This window comes from Myotis lucifugus, unplaced genomic scaffold (genome assembly GCF_000147115.1).
Source record: "Myotis lucifugus unplaced genomic scaffold, Myoluc2.0 scaffold_104, whole genome shotgun sequence".
Classification (NCBI taxonomy): domain Eukaryota; kingdom Metazoa; phylum Chordata; class Mammalia; order Chiroptera; family Vespertilionidae; genus Myotis; species Myotis lucifugus.
In genome coordinates, this window is record NW_005871152.1 from 2,077,598 (window position 1) to 2,089,488 (window position 11,891).

The 11,891-nt window shown below is 42.3% G+C and overlaps 1 pseudogene; it reads right to left on the reverse strand.

Moving 5' to 3' along the window:
- Nucleotides 1-4,178: 4,178 nt before the first annotated feature.
- LOC102424410 lies at nucleotides 4,179-5,145 on the reverse strand (annotated as a pseudogene).
- Between the last annotated feature and the right edge of the window lie 6,746 nt (nucleotides 5,146-11,891).

The following is an 11,891-nucleotide window of genomic DNA, read 5'->3' on the forward strand; positions in this document are numbered from 1 at the left end:
CCCCTGAGGGGGTCCCGGATTGCGAGAGGGCGCAGGCCAGGTTGAGGGACCCCACCGGTGCAGATCGGGGCTGGGGAGAGATGTGGGAGGTTGGCCAACCAGGGAGGGATAGAGGGAGGCCTGTGGGGCATGTCTGGCCCATCTCGCTCAGTCCCTATTGGCCAGACCCCAGCAGCAAGCTAACCTATGGGTCGGAGCGTCTACCCCCTGGTGGTCAGTGCACGTCATAGCAAGTGGTTCAGAGGCCTTAGCATATCATTAGCATTTATGCTTTGATTGGTTGAATGGCAACAGGATGACCAGCCACTTAGCATAGTAGGTTTTTATTATATAGGATTGTATTAAAATTTGTTGCCCTGATTTTTAATATATTTATCCTTATATTATAAATTTTTGACTTATACATTTTTAGATCTTATTGGATGAAAAAGATTTTAGAATTGTTATTTTTCCTGGTAAATTAATAGTTTATTACTAAAATATGCTATTTCTATCACTAATAAGGCTTTTTACTATAAGGCTATTTTAGCTAATATTAATATAGATATATTAGCTTTCTTTTGGTTAATATTTGCATTGTGTACCTTTCTTTTTATTTTCAAACTTTATCTTCATATAAGCAAGATTAATCTAATTTCTCAGTTTTAATTTTTAGTGAGATATTTAATACATTTACATTTAATATAATTACTAATATATTTGGATTTAAATTAAACAGTGTATTTTTTACTTTCTATTTGTTCCACCTATTCTATATTTCCTTTTGCTTGTTTCTTGTCTTCTTTTGGATAGATTCTTTTTGTTGTAATTTCATTTTTTTCTATTAGTTTGGGAGTTTCCATTCTTTTAGTGGTCACCCTAGAAATTAAAACATGCATATGTAATGAACCTTTAGAGTTAATCAAAGCTGTTACCCTCCTTTCAGATCAGATCACACGGAACATTGGAGCACGTTACTTCATTTACAGCACTAATACTTCACACATTATTATGATTTTTCATTCTATTTTTAAAATCCCACAAATCATTAATATTTTATGCAGCCCATGTCCATTTCAAATTGCCCACATATCTACTATTTCTTAGCTCTTTCTTTAATCTTGTACCTCAGACTTTCATCTGTTATGATTTTCTGTCTACTTAGAGCACTTCCTTTAAAATTTTATTCTAATCAGAACTAATTTTGGCGAGCTCTCTCTGTGTTGGTTTGCCTGAAAAATATCAATTTATTCTCATTTTTAAATTTTTTTAAGTGAGAATGCTACAGGTTTTAGTATAAAAGTTTCCATTTATTTTCTCTCAGCACATTGGCGATATCACTTCCCTGTCTCCCAGCTTCTTGAGCGTTCAGGTGGAGTTCTACCTATTGCTCCTTTGAAGGTAAACTACCTTTTTTTCTACTTTAAGGACTTATTCTTGTAGGCAAAAACTGTATGTAGTTTCACTAGGGAGAGTTTGATTGGGATTTCTTTTTGTTTATTCTACTTCGGAATCACAATTCCAAATCTGTGAACTGGTGTTTTTCATCAGCTTTGAAAAAATTCTCAACCATTGCCTAAACAAATATTGCCTCTGCCCCATCCACTCTACTCCCTTCTAGCACCTTGATTAAGTGTTTTAGAACTTCTTGCTCTATCCTTCATGTCTCTTAATCTTGCTTCCATGTCTTCTATTATTTTATCCCTATGTTTCATTCTATATAACTTTTTCTGGTCTACCTTCCAACTATATCCTTTACCTATGTTTAACTGGCTTTTAAGCCTCTCAGGTCGTGAATATTGATAACTACTTTTCCATGTTCTATTTGATTCTTTTTGTAATCTTCTAGATAATGTTTTATAATTTTCCTCTTTCCTGAGGTTACTTTCAAGTTTGTTTTTATTTATTTGAACAAAGTGAGCCTCTTTTTAAAAAATTTGATCATTGCAATTCTCTGCTCTTGTTTTTTGCTGGCTCTCGCTAATAGTGCTTTGCTTCCCTGTATACTTAGTAAAATTTATTTTATTGTCTGTTGATCACTATTTTTGAAATATTACTGTGGTGTTCTTTTAGGTCTAGGATAAAAGATCCTTTCTCTGGAAAGAATTTGGGTTTTCTTGTGTAAGTCATCGAAGGAAGCGTTTCCAGGATAGTACCACCAGGTGATGTGCTATGAATTTGGACTGTAAACCCATTAGAGATAGGGGTTTTGATTTCAGTTTCACAAGGACGAGTTTTGTTGATTTTGTTTGTTTTGAATTCCTTCATGGCTCTACTCAATGAAGTTAACTTCCTTTGAAGTTCTCTGGGCTGCAAGTGAGTTTCCTTCTGATTCAGCCTTAGTCTAATGTGTAGCCCCTTTAGGATCCCAGCTTAACATGATAGGGGTCTCCTTTGACAGTCATGAACTTTGACTTCTATTCCCAGCACCACGAGAGCATCAAAACCAAGTTCAAATTCTTCTGCTCTCACCCTAACTGGTTTGGCTCAGTGGGTAGAGCGTCGGCCTGCGGACTGAAGGGTCCCAGGTTCAATTCCGGTCAAGGGCATGTATCTTGGTTGTGGGCACATCCCCAGTAGGGTGTGTGCAGGAGGCAGCTGGTCGATGTTTCTCACTCATTGATGTTTCTAACTCTCTATCCCTCTCCCTTACTCTCTGTGAAAAACCAATAAAATATATTTTTTAAAAAATCTCTGCTCTCTATTTATGCTTAAGCCCTCTGAGTTCACATACCCCTTTATAATTTAGTTTGGTAACTTCTTATAATCTTAATATATTAATCACAATATACTAATATATGTATAATACCCCCTAAATTAGTGACTTCTCACAACAGAGATATATTCTTGATAATATACATCTCCATGTCAAGTTGGCAGGTGGTGTGCTCCACATTTGTCTCACTCAGGGATCCATGCAGTTGACAGAAGCAGGGTCATCTGGAAGTGGGAAGGGATATGGTGAATCATACATGGACCTTAATGAACTTCGCTCCTATTTTATTGTCCAAAGCAAGTCACATGGCTGCACTAACTTCAAGATGGTTGGAAAGTACAATGCTACCATTTGCTCAGAAGGAGGAGAACTTGAAATATTGGTAAACATTCCTAATGACTAGCATTCTTACCAACTCTTCCATGTTTTTAAGGTGGTACTGCTTAAATATAACATTTGCAGTATTTGTGATCATTTTTAGTAGGAAAGTTGGCCAAAAGAATCCTTTGTTCATATTACGTTCCCTTTTTTAATGCCTACTAATATCCAACAAGTCTTGGCTACATACCTGTCTCTGGATTAAATCTCTCTCCCACCAATAGTCTCAGGGTGTTGAAAAGCAAGTTGATAGTTCTCTAAGATACTCAGGATTATTTCATTTACTTTCACAGGACTGTAAACTTTAATCATTCATTTTTTATAACAGCAAAACTTGTTTAACATTTATTTTAGGAAATTTTATTTGTTCACTTAGACTGCTAAGTATACTTGTTAGAGGAAATTGATTTTGCCTTAAATGCACTCACCAAGACTATCAGATTCTAGTGAAGTTTCTGTTCTCTGCATCCTGCTTGAAATAAATAGCACCTCTAGCAGATTTCAAGTGCAATATGAAGATTTTTTTTCTCCAAGAAGGTCAAGAATGTTTGACCACGTAGGAGATATAGAGTGAACAAGACAGGTAAGACTCCTGATCTTCTAGAGCTGACATTTTCAAGCAAAGGTCAGAAAACTGCAGGCTACAGGCCAAATCTATTTTCTCTGCCTTTGTCAGCTGCCTGAATGTCCATGTCCACAGTGACCTCGGAAGCCACATGTGAAAATGGCATGTCTCAGCCTGGGTCCTTGAGTGACAGAAAGGAGACAGAGACACCCCCACTATGAATGAAAAGCCAAGTTCAATTGAATTAATGTATTCATGTTTCAATAGAATAAATGTTGGGATCCAGCCCCAGCAGGTCCAGGGGTTCCCAAAGGTGTAGACGGAGTGGGCGAAGAAGGAAGGACACGGAGGCAGTGTTCAGTTGATCAGCATAGCCAGGTTCTCCCTTAATTGTCCTGTTACAACTGTATTTATACCAGTTGATCCTATAAGCATGCCTCTATTGTTACATCATGGTATGTTTTGGGTCCTCCTTTGCTCCTTTGACCTTCTACAGTTCCTTGTTTTTAGTTTTTTGGGTTTTTTTAGACTTATAAAAAAAGTTTATTAGTGAAAGGGGCTGTGAGGTGGTGGGCTGGATGCTACGTCAGCTGCCCCACCTTGTCCTCCTGCTGCATCTGGGCGATCAGCTGCTGCCGCTTAGCTGCTTGGCGCATGCGCATCATGACGAGGCTTTCGTAGTCCCTCTCGGACACCACCAAGCCCTGTGACCGGCCTGGGTGGCTGGGGCCGTCCTTGCCCTGGGGCCGGCCCTCCAACCAGGAAATCTTCAGAGGATTATCAACCAGGCCCACTTCATTCTGGACAGCCAGCTCTGCAGCCTTGATGGTCGCAAACTCCACCACGGCGGTGCCTGCCTTCTTGCTGGAAAGTACCAGGTTGAGCACTTCTCCGTACTTTTGAAGAAGCTGCAGGAGGATATCTCTGGAGTAGCCGCCTTTTGACCCATCCTCTCTGCACTTCCATTTTAGCTTTAGCTTGGGAGTTCCTTTGCCTTCAGGATGTTCTGCCTTTCCTCTCAACCTCTGCTCCCGTTCCTGGCGTATCTGCTCCTGCATCAGCCTCTGCTGTTTTTCCAGCTGCCGGGAACCCTCTTCTCGCAGGCGCTCGATCTCCTGCTCTAGTGTCCTGGTGCTCCGGCTCTCCTCCTCCTCCTCCTGGGCGCGGGCCTGAGCCTGCCGCTCCTGGGCCTCCAGGTCAAGCTTCACTTTCTTCCTTCTCTCATCTAGTTTCTGGGTCCTCTCTGCTGCCTGCTTCTTGGCTTTCCTCATCTTGTCATACTCGGCCCTGGCTGCAGCATCAGTCAGTACCTCCAAGGCCCGAGAAAGCTGGTGGAAGAGTTCAGCTGCTCTGGGATTATCCGGATTTTTGTCTGGATGGCAGGAGAGGGCCTTCTGCCTATATGCCTTCTTCACCTCTTTGACTGCCGCCTTCTCCTCAATGCCTAGCAGCGAGTACAGGTCCATCTGTAAGAGCTCCTTGGCCACCGACATGGTTCCAACCCTGACTGGATTCGGGGGCCAGTTGTTGGGGTGCAACCCCAGCAGGTCCAGGGGTTCCCAAAGGTGTGGACGGATTTGGGAAGAAGAAATGACACGGAGATAGCGTTCAATTGATCAGCAGCCTAGCCAGGTTCTTCAGCTAGGTTCTGTCTTTATTCTCCTGTTACATTTGTATTTATACCAGTTGATTTTAATCCTATCCATTCTATTCCAAAGGTTAGGGCGTTTGTTATCTCCATTCCAAGGTCACTATTCTATTGTTCTGTTAAGCTACAAGGAAGTAACTGAAGGAGATTATCCTAAGTAAAGATTATGTAGCTTAATCGTGATTGTTTGTAGTTAAAATGATTAACTACCCACCTGGCACTTAGTTAAGGGGTTTTACTGATTTATTCCCTTCCTTAGTCCTGTTAATCCCTAACTCCGGGGAAAAATCCCCACCTGGGGAAACAACCTTTCTTGGAGAGGTGACCTTGGTTAAAACACATAGCGCTAAGAAGGGGAGCAAACATATTAAGAACAGTATGCCATATACGCCAGGCCCTTGAAACATGCTGTGCAAATGTTTCTTCCCTGCAGCGACTGTGTCAAGCAGCAAGGATGGACCAGCTTCCAGCAAATAAACACACATTCACATTTACACACAACCACACAGGGTTCTGGATGGTGGGCGATATGAAGATACACTGTGTGGAAGAGGTGCAGAGGAGGAGGAGCAGCAGTAATGAAGGTTTGGGGAGAGAATAATGAACATGTATGAGACACTGGAGCCAGTAGAGAGCTGGAATGGATCTGTCCGGAGCTCAGATGAGAGTTCCTGGCTGGAGAGACTAGATCTGGAGTTGTCATCATTTTAAAGGAATTGAAGACATTGGCAACTGGGAAGGTGTATATCGCTGTCGAATGTTTCTTTTCTCTCTGGACACAGAGCTGATGTGCAGAGCCCCAGGGTGGTATCCCAGGTCTTTAATTGTGAAAGAGATATCTATTCTGAAAAATGCTTTTGTTGTCCTATGAACTGTATTGGAAGGTACACATCTCCTTTGGAAATGGGGAGTGACTCCTCCCTTTCATTACCAGAGCCTGAGCAAACAGGTGGCACAGTGGCCTCTGACTCCAATTCAGACCTAGTGAATGCTAAGGAGAACAGCTGCTTTGAAACACTAGAAGCGCGTAAACCAGCCCCTAGCAATACTGCATGGCCAAGAGAGGGAATCAGGAATGGGCCAAATTTCTGAAAATGTTCTTCTCCCCAGGAGAGAAATTCTGCTGTTGGCATGAGTGACACTCTTAGTTAAACAATTTTTTTTTAGTATACCAAAGGTGGAGATTTATTGAAGAACAAGCACAGACTCCCACATAGGGAGGGGAAAAGGGTCCCCAAACAATTTTTTTCTGATTAATACATGGTTGATCTGCACATGGATTTATACCATACTATTAATACATAAGTATTTCAGGATAAATTGCCATATATAAAATATAACACTGTATTTTTTTAAATATATTTTATTGATTTTTTTACAGAGAGGAAGGGAGAGCGATAGAGAGTTAGAAACATCAATGAGAGAGAAACATAGATCAGCTGCCTCCTGCACACTCCCCACTGGGGATGTGCCCGCAACCAAGGTACATGCCCTTGACTGGAATCGAACCTGGGACCCTTGAGTCCGCAGGCCGATGCTCTATCCACTGAGCTAAACTGGTTAGGGCAACACTGTATTTTTAAGAGTATAAAATTCTCACAAAGTCATACTCAAAAGTTCTCACCACTGACCTTGAATGATTCTAGCCATTGCTGGCAATACAAAAATGCAGCTCCCTATTCCTATACCACTAAAAAATAAAATTTTCCAGAGGAAGAAAGAGTATACCTAAAACAAAACAAAGCAAAGCATTCCATCAGCATACATATCCCAAATGTTAGACACAGTCTTGGGAGGAAAGGACTTGGATCTATAGATCCTGACATAGCGATCCATCAGCTCTCAAGATTATTGTGCAAAGGGTTAAAATAACTTTCAAGAGACTCATTGCTGCCACTGTGAATGGTCCCCCATGTCCCGTGTGGTTCAGGGTTCAGGATCTGGAAGAGGGGCCGCACGCAAATGAAAGAGATGAGACAAGAAATAATTTGGAAATTGGGGGGCCAGGCGAGAGCCCATCCCAAGAGGATGGACTCCACTTGTGCTCAGGCCTTGCCATCCTTTTATTCAGTTTGGGATACACCTATAGCCCTTAGGCAGGCAAGTTCCAGTAACAGACAGACTATCTTATCAGTAAGGATTTACATGACTATCTGGTCAGGAAGTTGCTTCAGCTACCATTGTCTGGACTAAACAGTGGGTGCATAGCCCTGACCTTTGCCAGGGCTTCACGAGTCACCGGCAATCCGGGCTTCTTGTCCACACCTCTCTGCTAGAGAAGACAATAGGTGGTTTCCCACAGCCACTTTAAGTACAATTATTGTCAACTTCTGGGGGCAAAAGAGTAGTAATTTTTATTAATATGTTTTATCAACAGTATGTAGGGGTACCTTGTCAGTATATGAACATTTGATTAAGAAAATGGATAGTGGGGTGAAGGCCTGGGGAGGAGACAAGAGTGGGGAGGAGGGGAGTCAATGGGGGGGAAAGTTGACATCTGTAATACTTTAAACAATAAAGATAAATTTAATGAAAAGAAAAGAATGGATAAAAGTTTGCCAGCACTGTCATGGACAGAATAGTTCCAAAACAATGTCTTTTTGAAAAAATCATTTCTTTAAATTTTATTTATTTATTTATTATTTGTTGACACTATTAGAGATGTCCCCCCTTTCCCTCTTTACCCACCTCCACCCAGCCCCTGCCCCCCTCCCCTGCAAAAGTATGTCTTATGAACCACTTAATAAGGCAATAAGCTTATTATCACATAAGTTTGCTAATAGTCAGATGACATAATATTGATTTTCCTTGCAATATCTAAGAAAGAGGCTTTCTGATTGGGGTATTTCTGGACCTAAAATATAACTCCAATAATATTCAATTCTCCAGAAAGGAAACTGAAACCCACAGACTTCCTAGGGTGGGTGTGGGGAGTTTATTTGGGGACATTAGAATGACAGACACTTTGTTGGCTTGAAATGGCTCAACTGCTTCCTTATTCCTCAGGCCATGGTGGGAGAGTCCTTTCCCGATGACCTAGAAAAGATGCACAAAGATATAGATGGTCATTGGAAAGAGATATGCTTCTCAATTTATGCTTTGTGTTCACCTTCATGGGGGGTATCTGAACCCACTGTTTTCCTCTCCATGTGGAGGCTGTATGCATATCTTTGGCCAATGCCATGTACTTAATAAGAATAAACACCAATGTGATTGCAAACATATTTTTCTATCAGCTGCCCATCATCACAGCAGGAGAAGTGGTCTGTGCTGCTTCTCCCTCTCCCTCTCCCTCAGCTTTTGCAGAATGGCACAGTGAGAAACAATACCACACAGACTAGCTTTCAAGAAAAGACACTAAGTGGTCAGTGCTTTTGATGTGTTTCCTCACAGAAATACGAATGTGAGGCTTTGCTATGGAGTAAGTGGGGGGCTGTTGTAAAGAGCAAGTATCTCTCTGGTTTTGGACCCCCAAATACTTTGAATATATACAAGAACCCAGGCTACAAACCTCATATTAAATTATGAAGCACACATGTTAAACATACGTTAGAGGGGAAACTTGGGGACCAATTTTAATAATATTTAAACAGATTTGTCACTGCTGATTTTCAAGACTGTTTAACACCCACAATTCAAGTCTTAGGGTGTGTGGCGAGCCGGCATGGCCATGGGTGAACCTGAGAGGGGATGGTGAAGACAGACAAGAGAATAAAGCTGGGGCTAGGTGGGACGCTGCTTCTCTGATGGAGAGACAGCGCCACAGCTTGCAAGCCGAGTCTTTATTTTATAGCCAGATTCCACGAGGCAAAGGGCATGGTTCTCATGGGTTTTGAATCTGCTCAATTACATGCACCTGATCAAGCTTTGTTTACTTGCTACACCTTCCACAGCCCATATCACTTAGCCACGTGGGACCACAGATTCAGACCATAAGGTCAAGCTTATAACTATAGCTCATTAGTCTGAGGCTTGAACCTGTTCAAACACTGTAGCTCAGTGGTTCTCAACCTTGGCTGCACATTAGAATCACCTGGGAATCTTTTCAAACGATTGATCCCAGAAATCAGGATTTTAAAAAGATTCCCAGGTGATTCTAATGTGCAGCCAAGGTCGAGAACCACTGCTGTAGCTGCTCTCTACAAGGGTGAGTGCATGAGAGACCACTCAGCATGATGTCCTGGGAGGGGTGTTGGCATGCATAGGATCTCACTTCCCTGAATCTCCACTTCTAGTCCCTGAAGCTAAACACATCTCCACAGGCCCTGGGCTTCCTGGGACATGTGGGAGAAGTCCCCATTTTATGAAAGTGTTTCAGGATCAAACTATGTAGGTCCATCATAGCTCTGAAATGCTGGAGCTCTATCAGCTGATGCCAGCTGACAGAGGAGAGCTTGTACAATGCAATGAAGAGAATAAGTTGCTTGATCCATAAAGAGAGTTACAGCGCTGCTCTAAGAATAATGTTCAGTTTCCAAATATGGCTGGTGTTCTATAATGTAAAGACATTACTCGGACAACTTGTTGCAAGGGGGTGCAGGGTGTTGAATAAATGCTGCCTACTTACACCACAGTTCAAAGACTGGTGAGATGGTGCCCTATTTTGACAGCACAAGTTTATATTACTCTCAGGGAAGAGATGAAACACACCCACAGATTAATTATGAGCATTTGGCAGGTACTAAAAACATACTTTTGATCTGGAAAAGATCACATTGTATTCACTGTAATGGACATGTTTTTTCGCCCTGCTCTCAAGGAGGGGTGGAAAGCTAGTATTTGCGCTCTATTGCACCCGGGCTAAGATCAGCTAACCCACCCCTCTAAGCATACAAAGCCATAGCAGAGACTTGGTGTTCTGTAGGACACCATATGAGTAAATGCGGTTTACAAAAATAAAGTTCTGAGGTTTGTGAAGTTGGCATTTCAAAGGCATTCCCTCAGCTTTTTAGTGATGATGTTCACCACCTCCACAGTAAGCAGGAGGCACTAGTTTCCCAGCTGGGGTGAGGTTATCAGGCAGTAACACAATATATTAAGGATCGTTGTTTACATTGAATCCTGAGTATATTAATAGAATTGCTTCTGGTAGGGTAGATTTGGACTATGGCCCAATCTTTCCCCTACCACTTTCGTGAGAAGTCTGGGAGCTTGCAACTATCAGTCTTCTCCTTCTTAGGATATGTCCTCTTGAAAACTCAGCGGTGATGCTCTGGCTTTGGTTTGTTGGAAGGATGCCAAAGACCCCACACAGACTCGAGCAAACATCAGCAGAGCCTGCTTCACTGCATCCTGCACTATTGAGCAGGCGTCTCTGGCATGTGCAGCCCCGAGATGTTCAGCATCACAGAGGAGGAGTGGCACCCATCTCTTTCTGCAGGCCGCAAGTATTATAGCTTTAAGACATGATAATACCCAAAATAGTGGCATTACATTGCATGCTGGGAAGAGTGGCAAAGTTCATTTTGACAGGTTGGATTATTGCAAAAAGGGAAAATGAGCCCTCAAGTGTTGTCATGTATCAGGAAGCCATCATGTGTGATGACGGCTGTGAGGGATAAAGAAAAAGGTGGAAAAGAGGCTGCAAGGTGGCCCTATGTGTTTTGTTATTATTAATGACTTTAAAGCATGTCTTTATGACTGGTAAATCCTTTGTTAGGCAGTGATACATTAGCTAGGCCCTTTAATTCTGGGGGAAACGTGTGTAAGTGTGTGTGTGTGTGTGTGTGTGTGTACACATATGCATGATTCATATGAAACAAAACGACTGGGAAATGAAGATAAGGTGTTATCAGAAGTTTCTCAGAAAATATCTGGTGCTGGCAGTCTTTATGCAGCGAGTAGCAGCTCTGTTTCCCACGCATGACCTTGGAGCCTGCAACATTGAGTGACGTAGGGCGGTGGTTCTGTGAGCATGTTCACAGGGGCAATAGTGAAGACCAAAAAAGGCCTCACCAAGTCCTTAACCTTATTCTACATATACTCGGACCAGGGCAAGGGAAACCACACTGTCAATATAATCACAAACTATTGGGTTCCTTTTATCACCTACCACACAAATTACAGATACCTACATAGGCCAGACACATAGACTTCATCCATGTGTGTTTCTTTCTATGGCGTCACCTAGTTGCCCCTGCAGAGACTTTCGGGTAAATTAAATGCACCTGAGAGTTCTTGGCATATGGACTCCCTGACAAACTCCCACAGAAAGCAGGTGTCTTTGCACCCAACTGGCTGCCTCTAAGTGTCTCAGGAAATACTCATTCTGGGGAGATAAAAGAAGGGTATGTAAGCCTCCAGCAATCTGTAGCCACATACTCTGCACCGTGCAGACTTAGCAATGTCTGGTGGCATGCTAAGGAACCAAAGCCTATTGGAATTACTTACGTGGGTGTCCCCCAAACCAGGCAAAACTACCATTAATCTAGTTCCTGTCATCTTGGACCTTGCCCTTGATGCCCCGAGGGGTAAAACCCTTTATTGACCCAAACCAGGTCTGCATTTTAAACCAAGATAGATGCTCATTAAAAGTGTGGTGAGACAGTAAGAGTCCTCAAATGTTAGCATGTTCCGTTGTCCCTCTGGTTCTGAGACTTCTGACC